The 16,448-nt window shown below is 41.1% G+C and overlaps 1 long non-coding RNA gene across 1 annotated transcript; it reads right to left on the bottom strand.

The window, feature by feature from the left end:
- Positions 1-446: 446 nt before the first annotated feature.
- LOC107310352 (uncharacterized) lies at positions 447-5,700 on the bottom strand. The gene is made up of 4 exons (XR_001553567.3): positions 5,499-5,700; positions 5,216-5,332; positions 1,138-1,219; positions 447-816 (listed from the first exon to the last, which is right to left on the bottom strand). It is a non-coding gene; the product is annotated as an uncharacterized LOC107310352 (long non-coding RNA).
- Positions 5,701-16,448: the final 10,748 nt, after the last annotated feature.

Genomic DNA, 16,448 nt, shown 5'->3' with positions numbered 1-16,448 from the left:
AGGAGAATTTTTTGCCTGTTATAATGGAGCATAATGCTAAAAATCCAGGTCTTGTCTACCCTAGAGGACAGCATTTTAACTGCAGAACTAGTCAAATAGTTACATCCTGAGAGAATAAAGAAATCTGACAACTCAGAAAGCAGATGTTTTAGCTAGATTTTTTTTACTTTTCTTAACAACAATTTAACTCCAGTAACAAATGAACACTGATGAGAAATGATGTATTTGTTAAAGATTCAATACCTCTTCAGAGCTCCAAATAAGCATCTGAAATTCCTCAAGAAAGTTCTTCCACAAACAAAAGGTTAATTACATTTTAGTGTGTATCTTCGGGTGAAGGCTATTTTTCTCCCATGCAATTACAATAAGAGTAAATTGAAGGGTTTCAGGATTTCAGGGGTTTGATTGATGTGTTCATTAATTCACCTTTTCAAACTGAGGAAGAATCAAATTTTAAATATTTTATTAATCACTTGAATTTTTCTTGAGGTCATTTTTCTATTGTTCCTTTGTCTGATTGATTGGCACCTGATGGCTGGATCAAGATACTAAAGTCCATTTTTGTCCTGATTTTCTGAAGAAATGAAATTTGTATATTCACACATTTGGGAAGAATTTCTTCTTGCTTGTAATCTTTGATCTGTTTGGCCATTTTCAACAAAATTGGACAGAGTTCTAAGGGCTCCCACTGAAAACACAGTGTTACCAAATGCAACTCCTGATTAGATATCAAAGGCTGCTGAGGGATACATGCCCGTAGGAAACCAAGCGCCATCAACTTCTGTTTATTGTTTCCTTCTTTCTTTCCTCTTTCTTCTTTTATGGTGGTAGGACAAAAAGAAAACAAAAAATGTTACATGGACAATGACTTTGCAGTTCATACACTGATCGGCTGACAGATTTCAGACTCAAAAATAAAATTTATTTACCCTCAGGTAAAAGCAGTACAATGCACATCTTATGCTTATCACCTAGCAATACTACCCTGAAGGAAAGTGCAGCTGTTTGTAAGCTATGTGGAATTTTCATGTGAAGACAATTGTACATGGATGTATTTCCTACTTAGACCTGTAATAATGGCATCTACCAACACACATCACAGCTGTGGGTTTAAATTTTGCTTCTGATCTCACTTACCATAACCTAATGACATTCTTTAGCCTTGTTATGGGGATCTGACTGTTCCTCCAATCTCATCTACTGATTGTTCTGACATCAGCTGCAAAGCAAACAGAAAGAATTTGTTCATTCTCCAGGTAAGGTCCAGTGTTGATACATATGTGCAAGAGTTTTCTCCTGCTGCCTGAATCGACAGAGTAATGTGTGTCTGCTTCATTCAGTCACTGAAAAGCCAGCTGAATCAAAGGCCTTCAGTTCCAGCTACCTTCTTTTCCCCTTAGCAGTTACATACTTAGAAGGATGAAGGATATTTATGGGCAGGTAGCTGCAGAAGGAGATCCAACTGCCCAGGGATATTGCAAGTGAGGAAAGGAAAAGAAGAGAGGGGTATTCAAGAATAGTACAGTAGCGTTAACATCCTCAGGAGTCACAACCTTAGTCTTCTGGAACCTGTACTAATTCATTTAAATGTCAGAAGCAATATTTAGGTAGAAGTCATGAGTTCCTCCTGTTCTGTACCAATTTCTTGTCTTCCTTTGTTGTGTAGCCCAAGATTGCCTGGAATTAGTCTGGAGCATCTTCAAGCCTAGACCCAGATATACACATCTGAGGGTATTCCAGAGGGAACTGTTTTAAAATCTCTTTACTCAGGATACATTTGCTCCAATTTTCTAAGCAAGTGGCTTGGAGGAGGTCCCGAATGTGTGCCAATTCCTGAATAGATTACTAAGTCTCAGAAGAAGGAGATGCCAGTAAAAATTATGCCTGTTTTCCAGACCATAGGCTTTGATTGAGGGAAATGTTTAAATGTGTGCTTGCAGCAATAGAGAAAATTAACATACAGCAACACGCTGTCCTGCATGGCAGGAATGTAGTCCAGCTGTGCTGGATTTCTATGAGGGATGAGACATGTTTCCTATGGAGAGCTTCTTTTTGTTCACTAAAAGCTGAGAATTGAGGGGAAGAGGAGAGGGAAAAGAGGGAGAGGAGCTACTGACTCTCCCTTTGAAGATGTTAATAAGATCATATTTTGATGCTGTATTTTGAAATAAGAGGATTCCCTTTTTCACTGTAAAATGTGCCATAAAAATGACACCACTATTTATTGCACAGCATTAACAAAGACTTTATGTCTATTATTTAACAAGTGAAAATGTTAGCTATATATACCACTCTCTCAGTGGAGTTATGTGGAAGTCAAAATCTGTGACTGCCGTCTACCAGCTTAAGCCCAGATGTTTCACTTTCCAAAGGATCATGGAAAAAAAAAAAAAAAAGAAAAGAAAAAAAAAGAAAGAAACGGACCAGTGTAAAATACTTTATCAGATGTTGACCTTCTGGCGGGAAGTCAGAACCGTCTTGTGGGAAAATGAATAACTCCCAGCTCTCATTCTCATTTTTCCTGATGCTGTTCATAGACTTGTTCTTCTTCCCTGTTCTTGTTAAGCTTTTATTTCATGCAGGACTTACAGTGATGTCAGGCGTCCATTATATTTATTCCCTTACGTTTTTACAGATACATGTATAAATATACGTATATAAACCCCTAAATCTAATAATTAGTTCTCCTTATGATAGCACTTGTTCCAACTAGTCTGCTGAAATCATTAAAAAATTCTCTCTGCCAAGTGAACCCATGTTTAGTCAATTTTTTTCCAAATATATGTGAAATAGTATGTTTTACCAGAGATAGACAGAACATCTTTTCCACAGTTGTATTGAGTGCAGCCTCAGCAATTCTGTAGACTGCACTAAGCTAAGCAGTGCATTGATATGGCAGAAGGAAGGAATGCCATCCAAAGGAATGGCTTTAAACTAATAGATGAGAGATTTAGGTTAGATTTTAGGAGGAAATTCTTTACTCAGAGGGCTGTGAGGCCCTGGCACTGGCTACCCAGATAGCTGTAGGTGCCCCATCCCTGGAGGCATTCAAGGCCAGATTGGATGGGCCTCCGGGCAACCTGAGCTGTTGGGGGCAGCCCTGCCTATGACAGGGGGCTGGAGCCAAACAGTCTTTAATGTCCCTTCTAGCCCAAGCCATTCTGTAAATCTAAGATTCTTTAATTCTATGATTCTGTGATAAAAGAAAGCATACTCAGTAAGTACATAAGCCTGAAAAAAGTCTCTAACCACTAAAAGACAATGACCATCCAGAATAAAACAAGTATTGGATTCCGCTTTATCATGATGTATCATTTTTCTCCTTGGTGTATTAAAGTCTCATCAGAGAGTCCTATCAGATTTATAGGTTTCCCACAAGTGTATAAGCAAATAAGTAACACTAAAGCAGACTCTGTCTAGCTCAGGACAGGAATAACATTGTGACTGTAGAGTAATAGGAGCTTAGTACAAAGTCATTATCAGACACATATTGCAAATTCAATATGTGTTGCACATAAAATATGCATGATTTCTCCTTACTCTATATCATGTACCAAAAATATAATGTGTTTCTGAGGTAAGAATTAAATTAAAATGAAAAATTTCACTGTAAATAAAAAACAAACAACAGAAAACAAACCACAGTTCTCCTGATATAGGTAAGTAGAACTTAAAATTGAAAATGTTTCACAATCATCCATTAAAACATACTTTGAAATATTCTTAGAATCCAGATTTCCTGCCAGGGAAATGAAGTAGAGCTAAATATTCTAAGCAGGAAGCTTGCCTGATAGACATTATTTACCACTAGAAATTTTTATGACATAAAAAGATGATAATTTGCAAGGTAAACACTCTCAGCCTCAAGTCTGGAATAGTACAGATAGCATGCAAAAAGCTGCCAGTATACTATTTTTTTCTCCACAGAAATGCATGCCTGTTAGAAAGATGATGGGAAATGAAAGGGACAAAGTCTTGGAAAAGATTGCTTGGTGTGTTGTGATTGTGTGTCCTTTTGTTTTTACTAAATTGAAACTTTTTGGAGGGTTAACCTGTTTTTGTTCTGGTTTCTACTGAAGCAAAAATTGCAAGGAAGGGGGCAGAGCAGCTATTCCAGGCACGTGTGCCATCAGTGTATGGCCACCTCACGCTACACAGTCAGGCAGTACCAGAGGGCAAAAACCTCAGCAACTCTAACCCAAGGGCTGTGGCAGAACCCAGTATAGACAGATTTATGTTCTGCAAAGAGAAAACTATGCTACTTGTAAGGCTGGAACACGAAATCTAAGCCAGTCTCTGTTAGAAATTCTCGTAGGGAATATGTGACTCCAAAGGCAAGAGCAAATATAGGCTGAAAGATACTTCCTTTGAGAGGACTAAGCAATACTTCTCTGAAGTGCAGGAAGACCATGAAGAAGCAGAGCTGAAGAAGCAGAGCTCTAGAGAGAGTCCAGCAGGCTGTGAAGATGATGAAGGGACTGGAGCACCTCTCCCATGAGGAAGAGCTGAGAGGTGGGACTGCTCAGCACAGAGAAGAGAAGGGATCTTAACAATATGTGTAAGTTCTCAAAGGGATAGTGCAGAGGTGACAGAACCAGGCTCTGTTCAGCAGTGCCCAGTGCCAGGACAAGAGGCCAGGGGCACAAACTGGAGCTGCCTCTGAGCACCAGGCAGAACTGCTGTGCTGTGTGGTGCTGGAGCACTAGCACAGGTTGCCCAGAAGCTGTGGGGTCTCCTCCTTGTAGACCTTCAGAAGCTGCCATGCCATGGGCCTGGACCTCCTGCTTTGGGTGTCTCTGCTGGAGCAGGGGGTGGGCATGTGGCTCTAGAGGTTTCCATCAACCTCAGTGATTCTGTGAAAAAGGCATATTCTTATATATACCCCTAGCAGTTTTACACTTCTGCCCTCCCAGCTCACTGTGCAGGTGTTTGTGAGGCTGCCTGTGATTCAAGGTTACCCCAGTGCTGTTTCAGACATAGACATGGAGCACTTGCCCTACTACTTCCTGAAGTGAACTGACAGAGCCACAGCACAGGAGCGCATCAGCCCTCTATAAGGCTGGGAAAGGCTTTGAGTACACTTTTTGAAATACATCACCTTACTTGTCAAGGCTTCAGTCTGTCTACACAGGGAAGTGTGCTGCCTAAGTGCAGAGGAAGTTAATTATGCACAGAATAATTAATAGCAATTTACTTAGCACATCTATATACTTACTTGCAGAAATAGGAAACGTGCTTGAAGTGCTCCCATTGATTTGAGAGAAAGCTTGCTTTAACCAGAGCTCCTCCACCCGTGGACTGGTAATGCAGGAAAGCTGTGATCAGTGGTGTTCTGTCAAATGAATAAAGGCGATCACCAAGCAGTATGTACCTTCATCGATTTGTAGGTCAAGATTTACGAGTCCATTATGTTTTAATAGTAAGCAGATAGATAGCCTTATGCTATGTGATGCTCAGGAGAGTTGCAGAAGGAAGAAAACCTACACCATTTCTCTTACCTTCTCCAGCCTAAAAGTTAACAGTTCATGCCTCTGAATACTTGTTAACAACCTGCTCTCCAAAAATGTATTCAGAAAACCTTGGCAGATTGCAGTTGTTCACAGCCTTTGCAGGAATTATAGAAACTGTCAGTATGACTGCTATTAACATAACAATATCAGAAAGGATCTAAGTTACAGCAGTGATGTGAGGCCTGGCCAGAGCATGCTCCCAGTTGCATAGCTCTCACAAGGGGCAGCAATCCTATTATTTTGTCACAAAGGTTGGAACATGTAGCTGAAAAAAAAGCCAAGATACCAATCTGAGTAAATATTTTCCATAAGAACAGACATCCCCCCTTCTCTGGAAAAACACACAAGGTGAGAAGTGAATATATGCTCATTTGTAGTTTTGGCTGAGTGATTTTCTCTGCAGATCCACCTTAAATCCTTTTCTTTTCTTTTTTTTTATTCCTTGAAAGCTGCACATCCCAGCTGGCATGTCCCAATCCTATAAACATCTCAATATAATACACCATCATTGTCTGATGTATGGGCTTCCATTTGGTACACCATGTCCAAAGAATATTTCTTTATGCTCGAATGACTCATCTATGAGGAGATTAATCTCTCTGGGGGAGAAATTGGTGTCTCTCCTGTGGAAGCAAGTTGCTATGCACACATTAGCTGCACATCTCACTTGTGCTCTTAATATTCAGGGTACAGCTTCTATCTGCCATAAAAATCCTTTTGTCCTTCCCTAACTTAGAGTCATTCTCCTGCCCTGCTTGCAAAGCAAAAGAGAAAATTTAAAGCTAATCCTTAAGATAATACCGTGAGGTAGCACTCTGTGTGATACTGTTCATACTTAACTCACAAGCTGGTTTCCAGTCTTTCTGGGTGTCAGTTCGTCTTTTTTACCCTTTTTCTTCAGCCTGCAGCAATCAGCAAGATGACACAAATGGCTGACTTCACTGAGTGAGGAGGGCACCAGCTCTGACATAGATCATCCCTGATTCTCAAAGAGGTGAAGGTTAAGCCTATACCATTTTGTTTTGTTGGCAAAGCAAGATTTAACAGGCCGCTTCTGCTTTCAAGAGAAGAGAAAGCAAAACAAGTATGTATCACTCGATGTACATTATCACTTCCTCGTTAGCAAGGAAATAAAATCTGTGTTCCAAATGTTTTCATAAACATGAAAACTTCGTATGAGCTCTCTTAGTCGTCCTGTTTGCTTGAAACCCTGCTCCCCTATCCAATGAGCAACGGCAAAAGCAATAAAGACAACTAGTATTACATATATAAACTTGCAGATACGTTGTCACACTACAAAGTGCAATTTAAAAGATCATCCAGAGCATTTCCCCCAAAAGGAGACTTTTCCTACACAGTTAGATTTAAAGACACAGATTCAGTTCTATGCAGCTTTGTCTTTTATTTAAACCTATCAAAAACTTGAGGCTGTCACAGACACTGCCAGTAATCTAGAGCTATTAATTAGTACACCCATGTTTCCTTCACAACAAACACTTTAATTTGTCCTTTAAACAGTGTTCATGATATTAGCCCTTTGCTCCTGCTTTATTTTTGTCTGTGTGATATACATTACACATGAGAGAATCCTACGTCCATATGTCCACAAATTGCAGTGGACATATGGCAGCATACAGAAAAGAAAGAGGTCTTTTACATTTTGCATACAGAAGCCCTTGCAACCATTATCATGGAGACATTACAGCATCCCTTTATATTATGTTGCTATTTTGTCAAGTTTATGTCATGCATTTGAACCTTCTCATCTGGCTTTATTTATTTAAATTGTAGGCACTGGGTTAGTCTGAAACAATATGCAGAAATTGCCCCAGTAATAATTCCTGCAACAAAAGTCATTCAGTTAATCACAAAGAAATGTTGGTTTTACTTGCAGTAGAGAACAATAAAAATTTTTAGACACGTATTGAACACTATTTGTCATTAGTTACCATTTTAAGCCAATAGCAGATAAAATAGCGGGTTGGTTTGAATTGGCCAGCTGTTTCAATACAAAACATTGACATTTCCTGTAAATGAAGGGATGTTTTAAGAGGGGATGTATGAGGATGCTGACTGTTGGACATTCAAATAAAAAAGCAGTCTCAAGGAGCAGTGACCTGTTCCTTCCTATACAGCTCAGAGCAGCCAGCACTGCTTTGCATATCACCAGTAGACGCGGATGGACCAAGCACAGAAACAATACTTTTATGAATGTGGGAGCCACTGGGTGTGCAGCCACATGGGCAGTGCCACTAGGGAACTTCCCACTGCCCCTCATTGTTTCAAGGCTTCCTTCTCTCCTCTCGCCTTCCCTTCTCTTTGAGTGATTTTTTTTCTTTTTTTTTTTTTTCTTTTTTTTTTTTTTTAAGTATCCAGAGGAAAAGCCAGTGATAAAGGAGAATGTCAGGAGACTGTAACTGCACAGGACACGGTTTGTACTGAGACATGCTCTAAGAGCAAGATTCAGATCAACTCACTCTAGATGTCTGAAGATAGTGGACATCAATTCCAGTACACTGAGCATGCTCTTGCAGGCAACATCAGAGATCTCACTGTTTTAAGGAGTGAAATACTGCAAGAGATGACTGTATCTGTCTAATGCCTTTAGAAAGAATGCAAATAATTAGCTAGATTAGCTACCTACACAGCTATCACTGTCATCTTACATAGCAGATATTAGGCAAGAGGAACTGTACTTTCAAGAAAAAGTTTATCCCAGTAAACAGATGAACTGCAAAAGATAATGAAGCCTCTTATTTGCAGAAAAGATTTACACAAGTCCTTTTATTTGATATATGGAAGGCTATCAGCTATACTGCCTTTTCCATCCTGCTCTGCTGAGTGCTGGTCCCATGGTCCCTCAAGCACATCTAGGTACGGGCCCAGTGCTGTTCTACCACGTATGGTATGTCAGTGACTCCCAGAGCATCATATTCTGTACTGGTTCTCCTATTCTACACCTGACATAATTTATGAAATACAAAAGAACATGGAGCTTCTCTTGACACTATGTCAGAGGTTGGCGAGAGTGGACCCTTATTTTGTTGTTACAATGGTTACTGTCAGCTGCAAAAAAAGGCATTTGCAGCCTTAGAAATAATAGCAAAGCAAGATCTGGGCTCACCCAGTGCAGGAAATTTCTCTGGAGATCCTTATTTAGACATACCATTTTGAGGAAGAAAAAGACAAAAGATAAAGCTTAGAAGTCCTGAGCAAAGCCTAGTTGTTCTGCTAATTCTGGTGGTAAAGAAGGGCAAAGGAGCAGAAACATCATTGCACACCTCCTATTACTCCCGCGCCACATTGGCGTGGGGGGAAAGATCTGAGAGCCTTAATAGTTCCCAAGCCCTGTGCAGACAGACAGACTGACGACAGCTGCGTGCCTCACACATTGCGGCCACCTACTTCTGGAAGGTATAACCAATCCGGTTTCCCAAGGTTAAGCAATAAAGGTTCAGAATATCAAGGTTAAGTAATAAACACAAAGCAAAGGGAAAGTATTCCCTCAATTCTTGAATAAAACATTCCAAGAAAGTGCACTGCTAATGGATCTGAAAAAATAAGCACTATGTAGCAACAGTGGGTCCTCAAGTGCAAGTAACATCATGCACACTGACTGGTTTAAGTTTTATGCAGCTTCACCCCATGCATTTCAGATGGGAGTGGTAACGTACCCCTCAGTTCTGTCTCCTTGCTTGCTGTAGGTACAAGGGTACTCTTTCCCTTCTTCTCATTAAATACTTTCCAAGCAGATGACAAGGATAGTTGCCAGCTAAACTAAGCATGGATTAAAACTACTTTTCATGTGCCCAGTTACAATAGTAACCTGGCAACAAGTATTCCTTTTCTTCCTTTCTCCAAGCTAGCAGTGTATGCAAAAAGACTGAATTAATTCCCGAACTGAATGTAAAACTCCAGCCAGGGTGAATTTCCTGGCTAGGATGGAGTGTGGCTTCACCATTTCCAGCCAGTTTCATAAGTACTACACTGTCCCCAAATGCTCTCCATTGCCTTTCCCCAGCTACAGGTCTATGGTGCGCGAATAAAAACCACAACAGTTGGAAAGCGGGGTAAGTGATCAGAAATAAAATCAAGGTCCTGCAATATTCAAAAACCAGGTCAATGCTCACAGTCCTCACCAGACTGATCTCAGCATGTAGCTGACTGTCCTCTGCCTTCCACTTTAACTTAGTAGACTGTGAATTTAAGGACCTTTTATATCAGAAAAGTTCACAGCCCCACTTGTGCTATCTAAATGATGGGAAGTCTCCACAGGGCATGGGTGGCTCCATGGGTCTAACTTGACAGCACACCTAGTTGAGAGCCCATCCCACAGTAGGTCTTGTGGTTTCAGTTGTCAATCTTCATAATCAAGAGAAAGTGAGTGTTCTTATACGTACATATATATATATATATATATATATATATATATATATATATATATAAAATAATTTTAGATATATATTATAATTTTAGCTTCATTCTCTTAAAATCTGAGAAAAACCAAGGCCTCTCCATACATTCTTATAATCACAAAGAAGACTTTATGACTGAAGACAGAATGGGAAATTCTGCCTAAATCTGATGTACCTACACTTAAAAAGTAGGAAAAAAATGAGAAAATCCATCTTATAACAGATTGAGTACAGCATATATGCCAGAAGGATTCTTAATGCTTCAGGAGTATGGGATGAAACAGGTTGTCTTAACTGCTGTCACATCATAACAGAGAGTTTGTTCACAGTTGTAGAAGCAGACGTATAAATACAAACAGTCACAAGCATCACCCCTTAGGTCCAGCCTTACTCCTCCCACAAATCCAAAGTTCCTGTTTCTGGTCCAAAATGGCTTGGCTTTAATGCAGTTTTACCTGGACAGGTAAGGAGGGAATTAGCCCAGGAAACCTCAGAGAGGAGGAAGGTTAAAGTCTCACCCGTCATACAATGCATGCTCAGTAGAAGGTAATCCCATGTTTTCCAGTGACATGCATTTAGATTACTCTTTATGAAACCCAGCTTAGTTCAGTGGATATTTTTCTTTGGTTCTAACAGTAGCCTACCACTTTTTAAATCTATTCATTATCTAAATTCCAGTTTTCATTCTTTTTTCTCTCCACTGCACATCAGCAAATATCACAGCAAAATTCCAATTTCTATAGCTCCTATATTTCCATTTTTCCTTGTTGCATTCCCTCCATCCTCCTACATTCTTTGCTGTGTTGTCATTCTGTTGCATCCCTTAACAGCCGACGTGCCCCACTCTTTCCCTTTCATTGCCCATAGATGCTGTAAGCTTATTTTTCTGCTGTCTTTCACACATCCTCTGCATCCCTCCTCCACCACAGCTGAACTCATCTTCTGCTGCTCTCCCCCCATTTTCCTTCCCAGTAACACTCCTCATTCAGTTGCTACACACAGCTGATGTACATGATGGGATGCAGGAATGACATGCATGTACAGGCACTGATGGGATGCATAGACAACATAGATTGAGCGATAGCAGGTTGGCATCCTCTATTTGACCTCAAGACTTCCTTGTGCTGAGCCACGGAGCTGAAATGCTGGCAGCATGGTGGGCAGGCGATACATTCCCTGTTTGGGTGAGGACAGGCATTCTGCCTCACTGCTGCACCATAATCGGAGGGCAGCGACCTCACAGCTGCGAACTATAACCTTTTAGAAAGTGTTTAGTGCAGTATTTATGGCAGCCATTATTTTTACTGTGTTTTCACTTTGAGAAGGAAAACAGAGCAAATGTTTACAGCAGCTTAACGAAATGAGACCCACAGGTGAGGCAAGACAAGGCTAGGCAAGGCATTAACCTCAGCCAGCCTGGCCCACCTGGCAGCCCATGGCTGGCCTTGGGTAGGAACCAAAGGAGGTAGAAACAGAAAGTAAAAGTTTCTTTCCCTGCTTCAGTTTTTGTTTGTTTCTTTAAGGAACAGACTGTTTCAGAAAAATAAACACACAGAAGGGCTCAGGGCAAAGATACATTTTGTATACAGCTTTAATGAAAACATGTTTTTCTTGTTAACACCTTGTTATATCCTAAAATCACAATACAGAAAAAACTGTGAATAAGGCTGTGTGCATAGACATCTCAGATTTTTAATGAAATTCACCACAAGCATCACTTCCCCCACATGCTGTCGCTACCGCGACATCTCCCAGTGGCATGAACCTGGTGGCTGCTACCTGCATGTGCTCTGCTTCAGCTCATGGCACCGAGCTCCTACCTGCACTGCCCTGCTCCATCATAGGCTGGTAGCACTGAGTTCCTACCTGCACTGCTCCAGCTCATGGCATGGATCCTCTCACAGTAGGTCGGGGAGAGGACAGAAGTGAAATGTAGCTGTCAAAACCACAGGCTGAGAGTATTATTTTTTGTTAGAAATCACTCCTGCAGTTTAACAGTCGGCTTTCTTAGAAGGCAGAAGCATCAGTCCACAAAGCAGCTAAAATACCAGCATCACTCTGCAGAGCATCTCAGAGTTGGAGTGGATTATGCTTCACCACATAATGATTAATACATTGGCAAGCTAACACTATCAGAAGCTTTTATCGGAGCAACTTCACAAAGCCCTTTAAGACTTGACATGGCATGATCTATTCATGACATGATATTTCTGTTTCAAAACTCTTTGACAGCCTCTCTCTCCCAATAACTTGTAACTTAATTCCCTGCTGAAGCACATTGGCCAGTGCCATAGGGTTGCAGGACTCAGCATTCACCAGATAGTGACAGCTATGCAAAGCTTGCAAGGAAACACTGTAGAGAAAAAGATGTGACTCTGTGCTAATGACCCCACAGCAGCCCCATTTGCTGATAACATGTAGAGATGTGCATTCTCATGTGCCATGGAGGAGAGGCACACTGCTGGGTCAAGCGGCAGAAGCACAGGAAGGCTCTGGGGACAGAAATGATGGCGGTAAGTGAGTGCTGGTCGTTCCACAGGTAATGAAATCCCACTTGTAATGAGGAGACAAGGAAAGATGGTACTGGAAATTGCCAGCGTTTGAACTCTGAAACTCAGTAGGAGGGGTAAGAGAAGCAGTTTTTGTGAAAGACCTTGTTCACGGGAGTTTCAGAGGAAAATCTGTGCTTTGGGGTGCCTGAATGCTCCCTCAGATCAACTCTGAAAGAAGGAGCTTGAATTCCCTCATATATTAAATGGCAAAAGGTGGCCTTAAAACAGGATTTAGACCTACTTTATACCACATTATTAATATCAAGAAGTCATAAAAGACCTTCAGTGTTATTGCAAATCAGACCTGGAATCCCAGCAGAGTACAAAAACTAAGGTTGAACTAGAATATCAAACCCAGACTTTACAAAGTTCAGAAATGAATCTCCCTTTAAAACCGTTACTCAGTTTAGAAAATAGATCAGTCATCCGATATGTGAGCTGCAATCCCATTCAGCTTTGGGAAATTCTCCCGTTGATCTGGACTCCCAGCATAACTGCACTTCTGCATAACAATTAGTGCCCTTGGAACACCACTACTTTGCTATAGGTAGGGACAAAATAAAACTACTGTGGATTTGATAGAAATAAAGCATTTTGCTTCTCTGAAGAATTTGGGCCTATCAAACCTGAGAGAGGGCAGCCTCTGGAACAGATGGGTACATACAGAGTACCCACTTGCTCTTCCTGCTTACCCATTGCAGTTAAGGTAGTATTATTTTTAGCACAGTAGGTGTAGAAAAGGGTGGTTTCAAAAGAAAGAAAACAAAAACAATGAATTATTTATGCAAGTTAAATCAAAATATGCTCCATATAAATGTTTAATCAGGTTTTCACCAACTTCTCTCCATATGCTCTGCCTTGCTCAACAGCAGATTTCTAATGGAATCACTAAATATATTTCAATAGCTCTGTACACAGTATTATGCAATTCAACTTCTGCCTAGATTTCATTGAAAACAGCTACAGTAAGGTGAACAGTGAACTTGCTCAGAATTAATACTTAAAATATATTGTGAAAACTACTGGGGGGCTTTCTTTCTACACCCCATTTGTCACAGGCAAGCGCTACAGTGGATGATACAGATGTAGCATACACAGGTGCATTCTTTGCAACGGTGCACACTGGGGCAGATGAAGTTATTCATTATGTTTGAGAAACAAAAGTTGCTTTGCTTGAGAACTTGCTAAATAAGAGAGGAGTCACCCTGGCTTTTGCATCAGGAATCCAGAAGGTGCTGAGGCTTCCATTATTTTTTTTCCATCTTTCAAAAGCATTCAAATGAAATCAAGGCCTGTTTGCAGCCTATTACACCTGTCTTGCTCAGTTACTCTGGGCTTCTACCCTCCAAGCCATAATCTCGAGAGCACCTGAGCACTAAAAGCCAGTACCCCAAATGGACTGTCAGTTACCACCAGCAACAGCAGCTTCCCCAACCAAACTCAAATACCTACAGAGCTCTTCTTGCTCTTCTAGCTCACAGAGCATCTGAAATGCAAACACACACTCACTCCCTTTCCCAGAACATAAGCAATTCAATACCCCCAGCTTTCCCCCAGCCTTAGCCACTCTGTTTCTTGTCTTCTTTTTTATACAAAGCAGCTGGTCCCTGCAGATTAACAGGGCCCAGCTGCATCTGGTCTCCAGCCACTTAACCCCTTCCAAGCTGGTTCCTTGCTCCTGATGAAGAAAAAAAGCATTGCTTGCTTTCCAGGGGCCTCCTGCAGTTGCAGTTAGAGCATCCCTACCAGCAAAGGCAGTGTGGATTTCAAACCAGCAAGAAAATCTTGCCATGGTCTAAGAAGACTTTAATTTCACACTATATGGAGCTTAGAGACAAGGATGTGTGAGAATTAAACAGACTTCAAAACAGTAATGTCATACCCAAATATACTAAGGATATGTGGATATTATTTTATAACTTGTTGGGTTTGATGTGGAATGATCTCTGCTCTGTAACTACAGCAATTATTTTGTAGAATGTGCTATTGTTCTCCCATCACCCGTTAAACATGATGCGTAGTGGTTAAAGAATATTTAGACAGACTGCACACCTGTATGAAACTCTTCCAGATTTTCCAGCGAGTATGAAGCCTTTATTCACAAGAGTTTCTTCTTACAGCCTGTGGAGTCCTGAGAATCATGAGGTCAGTGCTATGGAGGTATTTGTGACGGCTGAAGGGTTTTAGTAGCTACAGCCGAAAGTCACAGAATTTAAACATCAGTAATTCTGATGAAGGCGTCTGTTCATGATTTCAGCTATGCTTGCAGAAAGGATAGCCTTATAACTTTTACCATTGGGTATTTCTTAAAACTTTACAAACAGTATAGAGGGAAAGTAAGGATGTTTGGGTAAGACAGATTAATTTAGAGGGCTTTCCTTTTTATGAATTTTTCTTGTATTTTTTGTATTTCTATCATACCAAAAGAAATCCAGAACAGCCATGTGTAGATTAAGAAGATGACAAAAGAATAACGGCATGGAAAGAATAAAGGTTTGTGAACTTAGGCATTTTCTAGTATTGTAGAGACAGCAATTGGTTGTCTCCTAATCCTTTGGGTTGGTTACAGTTGTTTCTCCATCACTGTAGTTTGCAGCTCCTTTTCTCACCAAAGGATTTGTCTTTGGAAGGCTGTTGTGCCCATTCCTGGCAATCCGGGTGTAAGGCAGCAATCTGCTAAATATCAGTTTTATTGTCTTCCAAGTGAGCCATCTAAAGGACATTCTGGACTCATGTAAGTGCCGCCAAAGCTGTTCTCCAGCTCCCCAAATAGGCACCCAGACGAGCCTGGACGCCGCCAGCCATCATTCCAGACATTATGTAGTTCAGTTTTTTCTGTGATGGAAACACTTCTCGTGTCTGCATCTCCTCCTACCAATGCTCTGAGGAACTGAGGCCAGCCAAAAACAAGAAGCAACCACTTGTAGTTCAGCTGAGCCATTTGGACATTCTGAAAACCCAGTAGGTGTGGAGCAGTAATTTACTGCTCTGCCCCACCTCAAAGTATGTCCCATCTCCTTTAGAATTTTTTTTTTGTCTTTAGCCAAATTTTAGCAGCTCAGCTGTGGGACCCCAGCAGGTTGGCTTGCATCCTCTGGACCAGAAGGTTTCTTCTAACTTCATTTAAGCCAGTAATTTTTTCACATGGGAGTCATGAAATTCATTGCTGTGTGATGTGCTTCTGACCCCAGGAAGCCCCAGAGCTATGGGAGTAAGAAGACAGCTGTTAGTCTAGCAGAAACTGCCAGGTTTGCGAAGACCTTGTGATGGACCCAGAACATCAGCAGAAGCAGAGAGCCCTGGGGGAAGAACAGACCTTAGTGCAAGTCAGACTGAAAGGAGAGCAAATGGAAGCAGAGGAAGAAGAAATAAAGAGTGGAGAAAAACAGCTAAAAAGTCTCATTCTGAGCCGAAGAGATCAGCTGGAGAGCTGCTTGTTTGTGCAGAGTGATAGCTGAGCTGGATTAGGGCTTCGCTGAAGCAAGCAGGAGGCAGGAGATTACAGAAAGATCTGGTCAAGCTGGGAAGGAAAGGGGTTGAATACAGAGCTGTGTCAAGTAAGAGTGTAGTACAGAGTATAAACTTCAGAAACTAAGACAGGCATTCTTAGAAGTGGAGTATTAATTGTCATTTTGATCCTCTTCATTCCTATGGTGCTTACAGCCGCACTGACAGAATAATGCATAATATTGCTTGAGTGCAGAGTTTGTATTCTTGATATAAACCACTCCGGTATCAGGTTCATGCTGGGAGGTGTGAACGGCATGAGAAATTCCAGTCTGAGCAATCTACTTGTATTCTTGAGCGGTACAAATAAATTCAGAGCAAGTGCTATTTCCATCTCCTGCTGCCCTACAATACAATGGATGTCACTCATCGAGCAACCCAGGGTGAAACTGCCCACCACTTCCTCCCCTGGCTCATCACTTCCCAGTCCCGATTCATTTTTCCATCCTGTAGTATTCAGATCA

The sequence above is a fragment of the Coturnix japonica genome, chromosome 2, assembly GCF_054131305.1.
Source record: "Coturnix japonica strain WE chromosome 2, WE-NBRP24, whole genome shotgun sequence".
In the NCBI taxonomy this organism is placed as follows: Eukaryota; Metazoa; Chordata; class Aves; order Galliformes; family Phasianidae; genus Coturnix; species Coturnix japonica.
Note: the sequence above shows the minus strand (reverse complement) of the source record. Positions and strands in the feature narration are given on the sequence as shown.